At 43.0% G+C, this 17,270-nt stretch overlaps 1 long non-coding RNA gene across 1 annotated transcript in view; it reads right to left on the bottom strand.

Annotated features, from left to right (window-relative positions):
- Positions 1-14,760, bottom strand: part of LOC135550175 (uncharacterized) — an 87,168-nt gene extending 72,408 nt beyond the window's left edge. Inside the window, exon 1 of the long non-coding RNA XR_010457085.1 lies at positions 14,385-14,760. This is a non-coding gene — a long non-coding RNA (uncharacterized LOC135550175). The remainder of the gene's footprint in view (positions 1-14,384) is intronic.
- Between the last annotated feature and the right edge of the window lie 2,510 nt (positions 14,761-17,270).

The following is a 17,270-nucleotide window of genomic DNA, read 5'->3' as shown; positions in this document are numbered from 1 at the left end:
CAACAACGTAAGTTAAGCTGCCTACACAATGAATGAACTGTTGTGTTGTTCATTTTCATAGTTTTGAGTGTGAGTACTTTTTGAACTCTACAAATATTTTTTCTCCCACACACTGGCCGCCTTTCATTCTAACCTGAGAGCAAACAGTCATACTGACTTTCACTGAATGAAATATTACCACTACATTTTTTAAACCGTGTCTATCTATATTTCTCAAAAAATAAATAGAGATGCACACGAATTAGGCTCCATAACATTTAATAGGTATAGCAAACAATATTTCGGCACGCAGTGCCTTCTTCTTCTATATTTATTTCCCAAATAAAATGTAACACAATCCAAATCGCTTTTTTGTCTTATAACATCTTATAACATAGGCTTAAAACCTAACCAACTTTGTTCTTAAAAAAAAACTTTTAACATTGGCCAGGCCCTGTTGTTACCTCATGTCCCAGCGATAATGCTTTGCATTACACCTGGGAAGAAAACACTTCAATTTGCTAAATGTACAATTGGCTCAAACCATTGGCTCAACTTTCCCAAAGCAAACAGTATGACTATATTAGCCCACACAGCTACAAGGATGCACATTCATGCTAAGTTTAGAACCTCATATTGAAGCTTATAGAGACCTCAACTGAAGTATAGAACAATCATAGAATTATCCACTTTGGTTTAGATGCAAACATCATGAAACCTCTAACACAATACATTCATTTCACTTATAGATAAAGGGCCTCATTGCCAGAATCTCAAACTATCCCTTTATGTACCTCAGGGGCCAAACAGAGTGTGAGACCCTCTGCCGATGTAGAGCGGCACAGGTGGCAGGAAGGAGACCCAACCGGTTCAGTAGTTCTATATCTGTATGCTTGTTTCCCTTCCCCAACCCTGCACCTCTCGCTCTCTCTTGCTCTCTCTTTATCCTCACCCCCTGTCTCTAATTCTCTCTTTTCCCTCACTCCCTTCATCCACATGACAGCTGTGTCACGTGTGTCACCTGGCGAGCAGCCGCCACATGTTGATACCTGGGGAGCGAAACATGAAGGGAAAGGGGAGTGTGAGCAGCAGCTATTTTAGAAAAACAAATGTGTGCATAAAATAGCACATTGCCAGAATGTTATCTGGATCCTTAGCTTTAAGAAAGAGGTTTCCGGAGGGGTGAGTGGGGGCGGGGCTTGGGCGAAAACTCTGCATCAGTAGCCACGACCTTGCTTATTTTGGTCCTTTAATCTGGTCAATAGGCAGAGTTCTTAGAACTGCTCACCAGGTTCCTGAGGCTGACACCACCATGTGGCCCTGTTGGAGGGGACTCACTCTCTGCTCTGCTCTCTGTCTCACTCACACACGTGAACGTGCACACACACACTCTGGCAAAACATTAACAGACCTGTTAGGGAGTGTGGAGAGTGTGCTGCTATTGCAGTTAGTTTGCAGTTTCGGCCAGTAACCATGGCTGGGTCTGATCTGAATCAAGCAGCACATGCACTGATACGGAGCTTAGAGACAGCCATTCTAAAAGGTTGACTTGAAACAGTCAGTCCCAAATGGCACCCTATTCCTATAAAGTGCACTAATTTTGACCGGAGCCCTAAGAACCCTATGGGCCCTGTTAAAAGTAGGGCACACCATAGGGAACAAAAAAAGGCCTCAACAATAGTCTGGTTTCTGTCTGTTTCCTCTACTTAAGTTAGTCTGAGGGTGATTGAACCCTATTCCCTATATCATGCAAGATGGCACCGACAGATAGGGCAGCTCTGCTTCTAGCTCCTAGCTCCTATGCAACTTTTCCAGTATTTTTTTGTGTTATTTCTTACATTATTAGCCGAGGAAATGTTTTGTGTTATTATATACAGCCAGAAAGAACCTTTGGATATCAGAGCGGCGGTAACTCACCAGCATTACAACCGGGAATACAACGTTCCCGAATTGGATCCTTTGTTCATACCCCCAGAGCAATTGAACTGATTCCAGACACTGATTCAAAACACCGTAGACGGAGAAGAGGTATTTGGAGTCTACTTCTAGTCTGACTCAGGAGGTGCACACACTATCCACCACTTCCAAGTATATTACTCGCTAATGTTCAGTCTCTGCACAATAAAGTAGACGAGCTCAGGGTGAGAATCTCAGTACATCGCGCAGACAGGGTTAAAGAACTCTCCGGGAAAAAGAATGGCAGGGTTGTATGTTTCATGATTAACTACTCATGGTTTGATTGTGATAGCATACAGAAACTCAAGTCCTTTTGTTCATCCGACATAGAATACCTCACAATCAAATGCCGACCTTATTACCTGTCAAGAAAATTCTCTTTGGTTATAGTCACAGCCGTGTATATTCCCCCTCAAGCCGATACAAAGATGGCCCTCAAAGAACTTCACTGGACTTTACGCAAACTGGAAACCACATATCCGGAGGCTGCATTTATTGTAGCTGGGGATTTTAGCAAAGGACATTTCTTGAAAAAGTCTGCCAACAAATTGACTGTAGCACTGGCTCTGAGAAAACATTAGACCACTGCTACTCAGCTTTTCGAAATGCTTTCAAGGCCCTGCCCCGCCCTCCCTGATCACAACTCCATTTTGTTCCTCCCTTCCTATGGGCAGACTCTCAAACAGGTAGTACCTGTGCTAAGGACTATTCAACGTCTGTCTGACCAATCGGAATCCACGCATAAAGATTGATTTGATCACGTGGACTGGGATATGTTCCGGGTAACATCCCCGAATACACGGATGCGGTGACTGAGTTTATCAGGAAGTGTATAGAAGACTATTAAATTCTACCCTAACCAGAATCCGTGGATAGATGGCAGCATTCCTGCAAAACTGAAAGCGCGAACCACCGCATTTAACTAGGGCAAGGTGACTCGGAATATGGCCAAATACAAACAGTGTAGTTATTCCCTTCATACGGCAATCAAACAGGCAAAATATCAGTATAGAGATAAAGTAGAGTCACAATTCAACGTCTCAGACATGAGAAGTATGTGGCAGGGTCAACAGACAATCACAGACTACAAAGGGAAAACCAGCCACGTTGCGGACACCAACAAGCTAAACACGTTCTTTGCCCGCTTTGAGGATATCACAGTGCCACCAACGTGGCCTGCTACCAAGGACTGTGGGCTCTCCTTCTCCGTGGCTGACGTGAGTAAGACATTTAAGCATGTTAACCCTCGCAAGGCTGCAGGCCCAGACGTCCTCAGAGCATGTGCAGACCAGCTGGGTGGAGTGTTTACGGACATATTCAATCTCTCTCTATCCCAGTCTGATGTTCCCACTTGCTTCATTGTTCCTGTACCCAAAAGGAACTGAACTGAACTAAATGACTATCGCCCCGTAGCACTCACTTCTGTCATCATGAAGTGCTTTGAGAGGCTAGTTAAGGATCATATCACCTCTACCTTACCTGACACTGTAGACCCACTTCAATTTGCTTACCGCACCAATAGATCCAGAGACAATGCAATCGCCATCAGACTGACCTATCCCATCTGGACAAGAGGAATACCTATGTAAGAATGCTGTTAATTGACTATAGCCCAGCATTCAACACCATAGTACCCTCCAAGCTCATCATTAAACTCGGGCCCCGGTTCTGAACCCAGCCCTGTGCAACTGGGTCCTGGACTTTCTGATGGGCCGCCCCCAGGAACCAACATCTCAACTTCGCTGATCCTCAACACAGGGGCCACACAAGGGTGCGTGCTCAGCCCCCGCCTGTACTCCCTGTTCACCGATGACTGCGGGCCATGGGAGTGTGGTTCCAGGAAAACAACCTCTCACTAAATGTCGACAACACAAGGAAGGAGCTGATCGTGAACTTCAGGAAACAGCAGATGGAGCACACCCCTATCCACATCGACAGGACAGCAGTGGCATAGGTAGATAGCTTCAAGTTCCTTGGCGTACACATCACCTACGATCTGAAATGGTCCACCAACACAAACAGTGTGGTGGAGATTGGCTTGACACCTAAAACCCCCCTTTTACAGATGCACAGGCTCTCCAGAAGTTGCACCAATGCATCAACCGGGGGGCCAACTACCTGCCCTCCAGGACACCTGCAACGCCAGATGTCACAGGAAGGCCAAAAAGATCATCAAGGACAACAACCAACCGAGCCACTGCCTGTTCATCCGCCCATCAGCCAGAAGGCGAGGTCAGTACAGGTGCATCATAGCTGGAACCGAGAGACTGAAAAACAGCTTCGATCTCAAGGCCATCAGACTGTTAAATAGCCATCACTAGGCAGCTTCCACCCGGTTACATAACCCTGCACCTTAGTGGCTGCTGCCCTATACACCTAGACTTGAAATCAATGGCCACTTTAATAATGGAACACTAGTCACTTCAATAATGTTTACATATTTTTGCTTTACTCATCTCATATGTGTATACTGTATTCTATTCTGCTGAATTTTAGTCCATACCACTTCAACATTGCTCATCCTATTATTTATATATTCCTTAATTCCATTCTTTTACTTTTAGGTTGGTGTGTATCGTGTGCATTGTTGTGAATTGTTAGATATTACTTCACAGTACAAGCAAATCGCTACACTTCGCTACACAATAACTTAAGGTTAACATGTGTATGTGACCAATAACACATCATTTGGTTTGATTAAGGTACGGGTCGCGACAGACATGTTAATGTATAAGTATTTCATTTATTACCGGAATTGATTTGGCCAGGTGCAACTGCGCTCTCTGTTCAGTGCGCTCTCTGCTTAGCAGCGGTCTATGCTCAGTTTGGCAAGTGGGAGAGGAATATGCCTGTGTGCTTCGCAATTGACCAGATTTTTTTTCTGCAGTTTTCTTGATCACTCCGTGACCCACCCACTGCAGCGCCGTCGTTCAGCAGCAGATGATGCGCTTTCAGCCACTGACTTGTAATTACCAGTCGTCATCACTCACCTCTGTCATCAATGCTAGCCACTGACTGAGTTCTGACTGGCTCAATCGTCATGAAAAACAAATACAGTGATGAGTTTCTCTCTCTTTCATACAAACTTTGAATAATAACGAGGAGCACCCACAATGTGTTTTGTACCAGGAAGTGCTTAATATTGACTCGCTCAAAATGTAAAAAAAAAAATGTATATAACGACACCTCCTGACCAAACATACACAGCATGATGGTAAACCCAGGGAGTTTGTTCAGAACAGGGCAGAGTGCTTCAGGAATCGGTGCTTCGACAGTGGAAAAGTAAGTCAGCGAGCAAGGCATTGTTGTCATTTGTTAACAAAGATTAAAAGCAGAAATAAGGGAGTACTATCTCTCAGTGGTAGAGTTTCTCTTTCAAATAATCCCATGGCCTTGTACACAGCTAATAGCTGACATTAGCCAAAGCAAGCTAGCTCGCTACTTTTGCGCAATCCTAAATAATAGTAGAGATGAAGATGAAATGAAATGATTGTTGAAAACAAGTTTAGGTTGGAACTGTTGCTGTTAAAATACAATTACATTTTTTTTATTCTGAACTGGAATAAACTGATTGAAGCAAGATGCTTTTTGAGGGAAACACTCAGTTTTGGGTTGCTCATCTACAGCAGGAAGCGGTCTCCTGCCTGACTAAGAAAGCACTAGATGTTCTGATCCAGTTTGGCACCACATACCTATGCGAGTCAGGGTTCTCAACTCTGACAAACTAAAAAAACAAGTACAAAAACAGTCTCAATGCTGAGCATGACCTCAGTGTTACACTGTCAAAAACTGAGCCCAGAATAGACAGGCTTGTTGAAAACTTCAACCAGCCACACATCTCTCATTACGACTGTGTGTGTGTGTGTGTTCTGTTATACATTTGTGTGATGTGATCAAATCAGTTTATTCCAGTTCAGAATGAAAAGTATTTATTGTATTTTAACAGCAACAGTTCCAACCTAGACAGATATGTAAGAGTGTTTTAATGGGGTAAAATAAACATGAATAGATATGTATATGGGTATTTCATTGAATTGTAATTTATTTTTGTCTATATTACATTTGTTTTAGGCATACGGGCAATGAAATGTACCGATAGTTACATATAGTTGCATATTTTCCTAAGCTTGGATCCCAGGAATACAAAGAATTTCATATTTGGGTCCCAGGTTGAAAAGGTTTAAGAACCCCTTCCCTATGTAGTGCACTACTTTTTACCGGGGCCCATAAGTATCTAGTCAAAAGTAATGCACTATGTAGGGAATAGGGTGCCATTTTGGAAACAGACCAATCTGAGAATTGGTCTTTCTATTTCCTTGCCTGTGTTTTTAAACACCCCTATAGCAGAGCTTGAGGAGGAGAGAAACAGTGGGAAGGGGGACTGACTGTAGAAATTAAATTAGAAAGAGGGTAAGCAAGAGAAAGGGAGAGATAAAAAGAAGGTTGAGAAAAAGAATGGGTGTGAGAGAACACATTTAGAAAGGCAGGGAAGAAAGGTCCTGTAGGGTAGGGAGAGAGGATGGAAAGAGTGGGAAGAGAAGAAAGGGAGAACAGAGGCCAAGGGAGAAGGGAGAAAAGATTGGCAGGGGAAAGGTTGGAGATAGAGAGAGGAAAGAGTGGGAAGAAAGGTGAGGGCAGAGGGAGAGAGGGGAAATAGAGGCCAATGAAGAGAGAGAGAATGAGACCAGAGAGAGAAGGGGCCAGGGAGAGAATGGGCAAGGGAGAGAAGGGGCCAGGTGGTGAAAATGCCAGAGAGAGAGGCCAGTGAGCGAAGGGGCCAGGGAGTGAAGGGGCCCGAGAGGCCATATTTTACTAGTGACTACGGGCGTGTGGTCCAGCAGGGGTTAGTTTATTAGAGTTGTTGCTTTTATGAGGGGCTGGCTTACCCTACCTAACAGAATAAATCCCAGCCTGCAGGTTCAGACCAGCAGACCTATTCTGCCCACGGCTACAGCCCTGACAGCAGCACACGCACACTGCTCGTCCATAAAGGACTGGATCAGTCCCCTTTAAAACCACTCACACACTGTCTGGCACACACGCACACACACAGGACAAGCACTCTGTATTCTCACACCCACACAAACACACAAATGATTTGCGCATTCATTCCCCGCTGTGTACACATGCATGCGATATTGAACTATCCCGGATGGGTCATAAAACCACATGTACTGTATGAAGAGGATTAGCTATCTTCACTAGCGTTAACAAATACTCTCATCTACTGTGTGTATCCTACCACAGTTGGCTGATGCTGTCAGCGGATGAGTGCTTTGTCTTCAGGCGTAAAACTTGACTTTCTCTCCGCATAAAAAAGAGGAGGCAGTGAGATCATTATAATAAGGGAAGCAGCAGAGAAGATAGGAGAGAAGGGGAGAGAAGACAAGAGAAAAATGGAAAGAGAGGAGCTGACAGAACTCAAAGTGCATTTCAGCAGAGTTTATAACCATTTGAACTGTTGTCCTGACTAACAGTCACTTGTTTACTACAGTTTGAATATATCCTATTGATCCCTCTCCTCCAGCCTCTGATATGAAAAAGCTATTGGTTGGATTGATGTGCCACTCAATTTATTCAACGTTCACCATTTTAAAAGGGCATTATGCTCTTCTTGTATTAAAGTTCCACTCATCTAAACTGAACAGAAATATAAACGTAACATGCAAAAATGTCAAAACTTCACTGAGTTACAGTTCATATAAGGAGATCAGTCCATTTAAATTCATTAATTAGGCCCTAATCTATGGATTTCACATAAGTGGGAATACGGATATGCATCCGTTGGTCACAGATACCTTAAAAACAAAGGTAGAGGCATGGATCATAAAACCAGTCAGTACCAGGTGTGACCACCATTTGCATCAGGCAGCGCAATACACCTCCTTTGCATTGATCAGGCTGTTGATTGTGGCCTGTGGAATGTCCTACTGTACTTCAATGGCTGTGCGAAATTGTTGGATATTGGCAGGAATTGATAAACGCTATCCTACAAGTCAGTCCAGAATTTCCCAAACATGCTCAATGGGGGACATGTCAGGTGAGTATGCAGACCATGGAAAAACTGGGACATTTTAGCTTACAAGGAATTGTGTACAGATCATTGCGACGTGGGCCTGTGCATTATCATGCTGAAACATGAAGTGATGGCAGCAGATGAATGGCATGTCAATGGGCATCAGGATATCGTTACGGTATCTCTGTGCATTCAAATTGCCATCAATAAAATGCAATTGTATTCGTTGTCTGTATCTTATGCCTGCCCATACCATAACCCCACCGCCGCCATAGGGCAATCTGCTCACAAAATTGACATCAGCAAACCGCTTGTCCACACGATGCCATCCACACCGTCTACCATTTGTCCAGTACAGTTGAAACTGGGATTCATCTGTGAAGAGCAGACTTCTCCAGCGTGCCAGTGGCCATCGAACGTGAGCATTTCCCACTGAAGTCGGTTACGACACCGAATTGCAGTCAGGTCAAGACCCTGTTAAGGATGACGAGCTCGCAGATGAGCTTCACTGAGACGGTTTATGACAGTTTGTGCAGAAATTGTTTGGTTGTGCAAACGTACAGTTTCATCAGCTGTCCGGGTGGCTGGTCTCAGAAGATCCCGCAGGTGCAGAAGCCGGATGTGGAGGTCCTGGGCTGGCATGAGACTGGTTAGATGTACTGCCAAATTCTCTAAAATGACACTGGTAGAGAAATTAACATAAAATTATCTGGCAAACAGATCTGGTATACATTCCTGCAGTCAGAATGCCAATTGCACGCTCCTTCAATACTTGAGACATCTGTGGTATTGTGTTGTGTGACAAAACTGCACAGAGTAGCCTTTTATTGCCCCCACAAGTTGCACCTGTGTAATGATCATGCTGTTTAATCAGCTTTTTCATATGCCAAACATGTCCGGTGAATGGATTTTCTTGGCAAAAGAGAAATGCTTACTAACAGTGATATAAAATAAAACAAATTGCACAATATTTGAGAGAAATACGTTGTTTGTGCTCATGGAACATTTCTGGGATCTTTTATTTCAACTCATGAAACATGGGACCAACACTTAACATTAACTTAAACAACGTCTTTATATATTTGTCTCAGTATATATACTTTTCCCAAGGTGATGCATATTTATTTAAAAAGACAGGTTATAGTGGGGAACGGCACCGCAGTACCTCCAGGCTCTGATCAGGCCCTACACCCAAGCAAGGGCACTGCGTTCATCCACCTCTGGCCTGCTCGCCTCCCTACCATTGAGGAAGTACAGTTCCCGCTCAGCCCAGTCAAAACTGTTCGCTGCTCTGGCCCCCCAATGGTGGAACAAACTCCCTCACGACGCCAGGACAGCGGAGTCAATCACCACCTTCCGGAGACACCTGAAACCCCACCTCTTCAAGGAATACCTAGGATAGGATAAGTAATCCTTCTCACCCCCCTTAATGATTTAGATGCACTATTGTAAAGTGGCTGTTCCACTGGATGTCAGAAGGTGAATTCACCAATTTGTAAGTCGCTCTGGATAAGAGCGTCTGCTAAATGACTTAAATGTAATGTAATGTAAAATGTAAACTAGCATTGAGCTATTTTATTTAGAATTTTAGAACCCCTGTAAGTATTTAACAAATGTATACAACATTTGTCCTTTACTACTATAGTCCATAGAAACGCATTAAAAACACATTCATAAATGGCAAAACAGACAGTCAAAACTAAATAATAATAATAATAATAATAATAAGGAATGAGGTTTTGAAGTGTCTGTCCTATATCCCGATATAAGATATCCGATATAAGATATTCCTATATCGGGATATCGGGATACCACTACCTCCATACTTCCAATAATTGTTTTAACCGGTATCTGGTTCCTTTCGGATGAGTCCCTTGACACTTGTGGAGAACACCACCATGTTCGTGAGAATGTCCCCTTTCCATCGAGGCGATACAGACGTTTTCATGAGAAAACCAATTTCTCCTGATCTGACAAACAGCGCTGTAGCTTTGCCCCTTTCCCCCGCAGATGCGGAAGGCCGACATAGGCAGAGGAGGTGGATTGAGACGCAGCCCATACAACAACAAAAAAACGGATATCTCTAGCTCAAACTGACAGATTTAGTTGGGAATGCTTTTATCATGTTACTTAGATTGACTGGCGTGTTAGTCAATAGACTTAACGATTTGAAATGGTAAATTAGGAATTAGGATGACAGTCATTCTAACTCTGAACCTGTGTTCTGAAGTCTAATTCCTCTCTCCATTCCTTATACTCTTTCCACAGAGCTGAAGGTTGGGATGGAGCCGTTCATTGCCACTGTTGCCTTCAACCTGTTTCTTTACGGATTAGGCCTGAAACGTTTGTTAAATGGTCTGTGTCTACACAAATCAAATGACCTTTTCAGACCTAAGCCACATGTCACGACTGGCTCTGAATATGGATCAGTTTAATGCCTACGTGGCCTCGCATCGTCTATCTCCACTGACTACCTCTGACTGACTCTGCTCTAAACTTTGACCCTGTGATGCGTCATCATCGGCAGTGAACCCGGAGGCAGGATTTGAGAACACAAAAGGGCGTAAACCTGATTTTCTGACCCTAATGCTACTACCCCCCCCCCCCCCCAAATCTACTACTCTGGGACATCAGGGCGTTTGTGGAAATTTTCCCTCCACTAAAACCTCCACCCTCCCTTCCACAGGCAAATACAGATGCCTTTCAACATAAACAATCCACATAGAAGATAGATTGTGGACACCTTTCAATTGATCAACATTGAATGAATCCAAAGGACTCCATTGTTATTCAAAGTAGGCAGACATCTTTTACATCATGATATTGTATTTCTCTTTTCAGTAATACAGCTGTGGCAGGCACTATGCTCTTGACTCAGAACTTGAATGAGTCTTTTACATAGATGTTTTATAAATCAATCTTAAACACTCCTTAACAACGGAGGATAGTGCAGACACCAGTCCAAAAGAGTAGAAAAGGGATAAGAAGAGCACATCCACAGCTGAGATGGACTCGTGTTAATCAGTAGGATAGTGTTTACTATAGTTACATTTTTAGAGTAGTGATATCATCCCCAATTGTAGAGCATCCGAATTGAACAAATACACTAGTAAGTGATGAACAATCAATCTGATTCACTTTGACACACAACAGCCCCAACAACACTAGAGTGACAAAAGTCAAGTAAGTTTAATAGTGTTCATGTCAGTTGTACACTTAACTGATAAATAACTTTATTGACGCACAACAGCACCAGAGTAACACAAGTCAAGTCAGCCTGAGTCGGTTGGCGAGATTTGATTGACTGATAAACAATGTTATTTTTATATGTTTTTCGACAACATTATTGATACACTAAAAGCACCAGAGTGACACAAGTCAAGTCGATCTGAGACTTTTCCACTTGAGCGTCTCCATGGCAACATCAGTGGTCAGTCATCCAGAGCCAGTGCCTATGGCGAGGTGACCTTGGTTGTTATTTTCCATAGAGGTCAGCTACTAAGAACGTCAGGCATGCAGTCAGAACACTGAAACATGCCTCCCTCTCTCTCTTTCTCTCAGTCTCTCACGCTCACTCTCATCCTCTTTATCTCTTTCTCTCTCTGGATCTCTCGCTCTTTTCCAACACCCCACACAACCCTTCTTTTTTACATATTATGTGTCTCGCTTCCCCTATCTCTGTCACCCTCTCTGTTTCTCTTCTTACTTGTCAAATGTATGCCGTCTCTCTCTCTCAGCCCCCCCCCCCCCTGTTCTGTGAGGGTGAATGGGTTCATTGGGATGTGGTTCAAAGGCTGTGTGAAACTCACATTGGTTAATACTCCCCAGCTGGACCTATCTTTGCTCAGATCTTTGAAAAAATAGAGGGGGGGGGGGGTATTTTAGTCTGTTCCCCGGCAGGATATCCTTTTGGACACCAAGTGTGTTTTGAATCCCTCTGCTACACCATTTAGCAATGTCATGAAATATACAATCATGTTGGGTACAGAGAGTGTAAATATGCTACACATTATAACAATCGAAAATATATACATGTGTTTTTTATGTACAACAGCAGTCACTGGAAACATTAGTGAACACACAAACAGCAATTAATCCATGGGATTCAGTTTGCTAATCAAATGTTGTAATAAAAAAAACTTGGAATTTGGAACCACCCAACTAAGACAACACGCATGTCTTGTGTGTTACGAGACATGTTTTTTCTTAGCCACTGTGCTTCTGCCTCTACATTGCTTGATCTTGGGGTTTAAGGCTGGGTATCTGTGAAGCACTTTGCGACCACCACTTCAGTAAAGGGGACTTTATAAAATATATTTGATTGATTGATTGTGTTTTTGATACACTACATCTACAGTTATCATCCTGTGACACTAGCTAGTCCAACATCCCAGTTATAAGCTACACCTCATATCATAATATAAATGATTATAACAGTAACATAATATTATAATAACAAACAGGGGACTTCCTCAACATTAGATTAGAGATGAATTAGTTCTAAACCACCAGTAAAAAGCTTAAAGTGAACAAGCATTTCACAACATTGCACCATAATTTATGGCTGGCAATGACTAAAAACAAACACCGAAAGACGAAGGAGTTCATAAACTCCCTGAACCTAAGTGAAATACCCAGACACCACATTAATAATGACATGAAAAACCAAATATCAAGACAATATTCGAACATACGAATAGCATCTTAATATACACCATATATACAAAAGTATGTGGACACCCGTTCAAATTAGTGGAGTTGGCTATTTCAGCTACCACATTGCAGACAGGTGTATAAAATCGAACACACAGCCATAGACAAACACTGGCAGTAGAATGCCTTACTGAAGAGCACAGCGACTTTCAACGTGGCACTGTCATAAGGTGCCACCTTTCCAACAAGTCAGTTCATCAAATTTCTGCCCTGCTAGAGCTACCCCGGTCAACTGTAAGTGCTGTTATTGTGAAGTGGTAATGTCTAGGAGCAACAACGGCTCAGCCGCGAAGTGGTAGGCAACACAAGCTCAAAGACCAGGACCGCAGAGTGCTGAAGCACATAGAGCATAAAAATAGTCTGTCCCTCGGTTGCAACACTCACTACTGAATTCCAAATTGCCTCTGGAAGCAATATCAGCAGATGAACTGTTCCTTGGGAGCTTCATGAAATGGGTTTTCATGGCTGAGCAGCCGCACACAAGACCAAGATCACCATGCGCAATGCCAGGCGTCGGCTGGAGTGGTGTAAAGCTTGCCGTCATTGAACTCAAGAGCAGCAGAAACGTGTTGTCTGGAGTGATGAATTACGCTTCTCCATCTGGCAGTCCAACGGAAGAATCTGGGTTTGGCGGATGCCGGGAGAATGCTACAAGCCCCAATGCATAGTGCCAACTGTAAAGTTTGGTTGAGAAGGCATAATGGTCTGGGGCTATTTTTCACAGTTCGGGCTAGGCCCCTTAGTTCCAGTGAAGGGAAATCTTAACACTACAGCATACAATGACATTCTAGACAATTCTGTGTTTCCAACTTTGTGGCAACAGTTTGGGGAAGGCCCTTTCCTGTTTCAACATGACAATGCCCCCATACTCAAAGCGGGGTCCATACAGAAATAGTTTGTCGAGATTGGTGTGGAAGAATTGACTGGCCTGCATAGAGCCCTGAGCTCAAACACCTTTGGGATGAATTGGAATGCCAACTGCTAGCCAGGCCTAATTGCCCAACCTCACTAAAGCTCTTGTGGCTGAATGGAAGCAAGTCCCTGTAACAATGTTCCAATATGTAGTGGAAAGCCTTCCCAGAAGAGTGGAGGCTGTTATAGCAGCAAAGAGGGGACCAAGTCAAGATTAATGGAAAATGATTTTGGAATGAGATGTTCAACGAGCAGATGTCCACATACTTTTGGTCATTTAGTGTGTCAATAAAAGATTGATCAACTGTAGAATGTTATTGATAACTTATGGCTATCTAATTGAATTTCTTTGTGTCTTTTGAAAACTGTTTATTGAAGACTACTCCGGTGTTCTCTCACTGGGCAGGGCAGGCAAATACATTGTCCAACCAAGCTCTTTCACTAAGGTTTCTACACTCTTCCCTGGAGTTCACTCAGTACATCGTGGAGTGACTGGAGAGACAGTGGTGTGTGTTTGTCTCTATTTCTGAAAGTGTGAGACGTCTGGATGTCTGAACACAAAGAGGCACAGGCATGCCCTGGGAGAAAACACACACCTTAACATACAAATGTGCATACACAAGTAAGCGTACAAACTTTATACGTGTGAACACTGGGAACACGTCACAATTGTACAAAGTGTTCTAAACTTGTCTCAGAAAAATGAATATTCTGAATAAATTGATTCATCTGTCTTCACTCCTCCTTCCCCACCCCCAAACACATTCACACAGAAACAAACCTGTGCGGTGTCAAATGCACTTCCTACCTTGTTGTTTGCACGTCGTACATCTTTCAGTCCCTCTTTATCTCTTTGTTCTTCAAAAGACTTCCATCTTCTCATGCTGGAAGACAGAAAAGTTCAAAACAAACTCTTCTCTATGCACTTCTTTTCTGCGGTTGTTCTTTCGCACAAATCCAGCTCTGCCACTCTCCTGCCAAGTCTCTCTCAACCAGCTCCTGACAAAATAGTCATGATAAACAGAAAGTGAAAAAAGAGAGAAAGCACAGAGAGAGCAGAGAGCACATAAAGGGCCTGTGCCTGCACACACGCTCTCTATAAGTCGTCAAAAAACGGAGCGAGCCACAGAGAGAGAAGCACTCTCCTAACAGAGGCACACTGCAATGAACATGGTTTATTTTCCACTGGCTAGCTCCCCTTGTGTGGGACTCCAACCCTGGCTGTTCTCCTTCCTCCGCCTCCTCTCTTATCCTACCCCCCTCCCATCCCAGCCGCTCCAGCTCCAAGCTGCAGCCACTGAGCATGCCGAGTCAGAGCATGTGTGTCCAGCATGTGTGTATATCTGCTCGTGAACAAATTTTTATGAGCAGGCACTGTAAGTGCACACTGCACTGCACAGTAAGCGTACATGTGCATGTATTCATACCCGTGGGAAGCAGGGTTGCTAAGGGTGCTGCAGCATCCCCTGAAAAATAATAATAAAAACAAAAAACGTTTAACAAAAAAATTAGAATAATTAAAAAATTTCACAAAAGTAGTCCACTGGGCCTTTACTGGTCCTGTATTAGCGGACTGATATAGCCATCTATAACCTTCCCCCAACAAAAAATCACAGCACCCCCACCGACAAACAACTTCCGGCAGCAATGCATATATTATCTCAAGTGCACACGTATGTATTTTATATACACCTGAGTTCTTGTATTTGTTTTAGCATGAAATATATGCAGTAGTCATATTCCTAATATGCATTGCAGATGTGTGTACAATATGTGTCTGTGAATCGTTCTACATTTTTTTTAGGGAGAATAAGGTATGCTATCTGGGTCTGCATCCCAATGGCACCTTATTCCCTATTGTACTACTTTTGACCAGGGCCCATGGTGCTCTGATGAAAAGTATGCACTATATAGGAAATAGGGAGACATTTGGGACACATCCAGGTAACGAAAAACTAGTGACTATGCATGGTTGGTGCAGAGCATCTTATTGCCCTTCATAGTGCCTTTAAAATATTTTGTGGACTGTGACATTTATATTTTTGTTGTATAGGGGGGCACTGAGTTTTCATTTTAAAAAGCTATTCCCATGCTGCATTTGCAAAATAATAAATTTCTTGTCATGTTTGATTAGATCTCTTCAATAAAACCAATATACCAAAACAGTACCTCTGTTAATCAGATTTCTTTATCAAAACCTATCTCTAAACTGTCACCATATTAATCAACTCTGAGGAGGAAGCCAGGATGTTATTAGGTTGAGACTAAAGTGACTGACATGTGGGAACCATTTTGGTTTTATCCCACAAATCCAAAAATATAACGTGTAGTATCCTCTCTGATGACTGACCATAGTGTGTGTGTGTGTGTGTGTCTGTGTGTGTGTGTGTGTGTATACATGCTGCTGTACTTGTGTGTGAGTGTGCAAATATAGCCATAAAACTGTATTATAACCTGTTAAGGCATATGAATTGACACCCTGATATACAGGTCTAAAACCGAGCCAGTAAGAAGACAGTGGCAGAATAATTTCAACCACACATTTTGTTTCTTTACAAAAGTGGAGAGCAACATCTATTCAGTGAAGTCCACAAAACATATTGCATGTAACAAACAGTTACATGACCTACAGCATGGTCAAGCAAGGCAACGTTTCCGACATTTTCAGACTACTAAACAACTATTGATTTAGAACCAAGGAGAGTTACCGCAAGTCGCAAAGAAAACAGGAGCTGCCCCCACTATTCCAGCAGCATTTCAACTTCAACTAATCACCTGTGCTTAGCCTCAACTAAAAGATACCAACAATTATGTTGTCCAATCAATGTAAGCTTAATATGATGTGGCTGTCCTTGCTACTAATGTGTGTGTGTGTGTGTGTGTGTGTGTGTGTGTGTGTGTGTGTGTGTGTGTGTGTGTGTGTGTGTGTGTGTGTGTGTGTGTGTGTGTGTGTGTGTGTGTGTGTGTGTGTGTGTGTGTGTGTGTGTGTGCGCGCGCAAGTAAAAAAACATATTGACTCACCCTACTTGTAGAGAAACACCAATGCCATCCTCCTCTTTCATGTTGCCTAAACAGTCTATGACTTTGTCATATATTTTATCAAAAGAGGCCAAATTCTTGCTGGCTTCCCTTGCATTCAAAGCTACTGGTGGCAACAATGTCATACTCATTCTGACCAGACAGCATCAGATAGATACGCTACATATACTGAGACAGAGGGGCACTGTTTCAGTCGCTCGGATGCTTTCTTCTGTGAGATACATTCAGCCTCTTGCGAATTGAAGGAAATGTATGAAACACAGAAAGACTAAAGATAAATTATTTTGTATGGTTTTTTCTGGGGAGGTTTGGCTTCCCCTGGCATCCATGAATACATACCACTGGGCGCTGCTCTACTCTGCCCACCCCTCTAAAGGGACGCTCAACTAATATGGAACAAAATGGGGGAGGGAAACAGACAAGACATCATATTAAAGACATTTTATGAGCCCATGCACCAAAACCCCCAAATTATTGTGCCGTTATTCAATACATAGCCTATAATATAGGCTACCGCACATTAGCCTACACGCGACAGAAAATAATAAGGTGACCCCTGAAAGCCAGATGGCGATGTGTCAATTACACATAAATTATATGTATGTTCAGTCCTTATATTACTGTAGCATATGCTGCAGCAAATGTAGTGACCACA

This window comes from Oncorhynchus masou, chromosome 12, assembly GCF_036934945.1.
Source record: "Oncorhynchus masou masou isolate Uvic2021 chromosome 12, UVic_Omas_1.1, whole genome shotgun sequence".
Classification (NCBI taxonomy): Eukaryota; Metazoa; Chordata; class Actinopteri; order Salmoniformes; family Salmonidae; genus Oncorhynchus; species Oncorhynchus masou.
The sequence above is the reverse complement of the archived record's forward strand: the minus strand, read 5'-3'. Positions and strand labels throughout refer to the sequence as shown.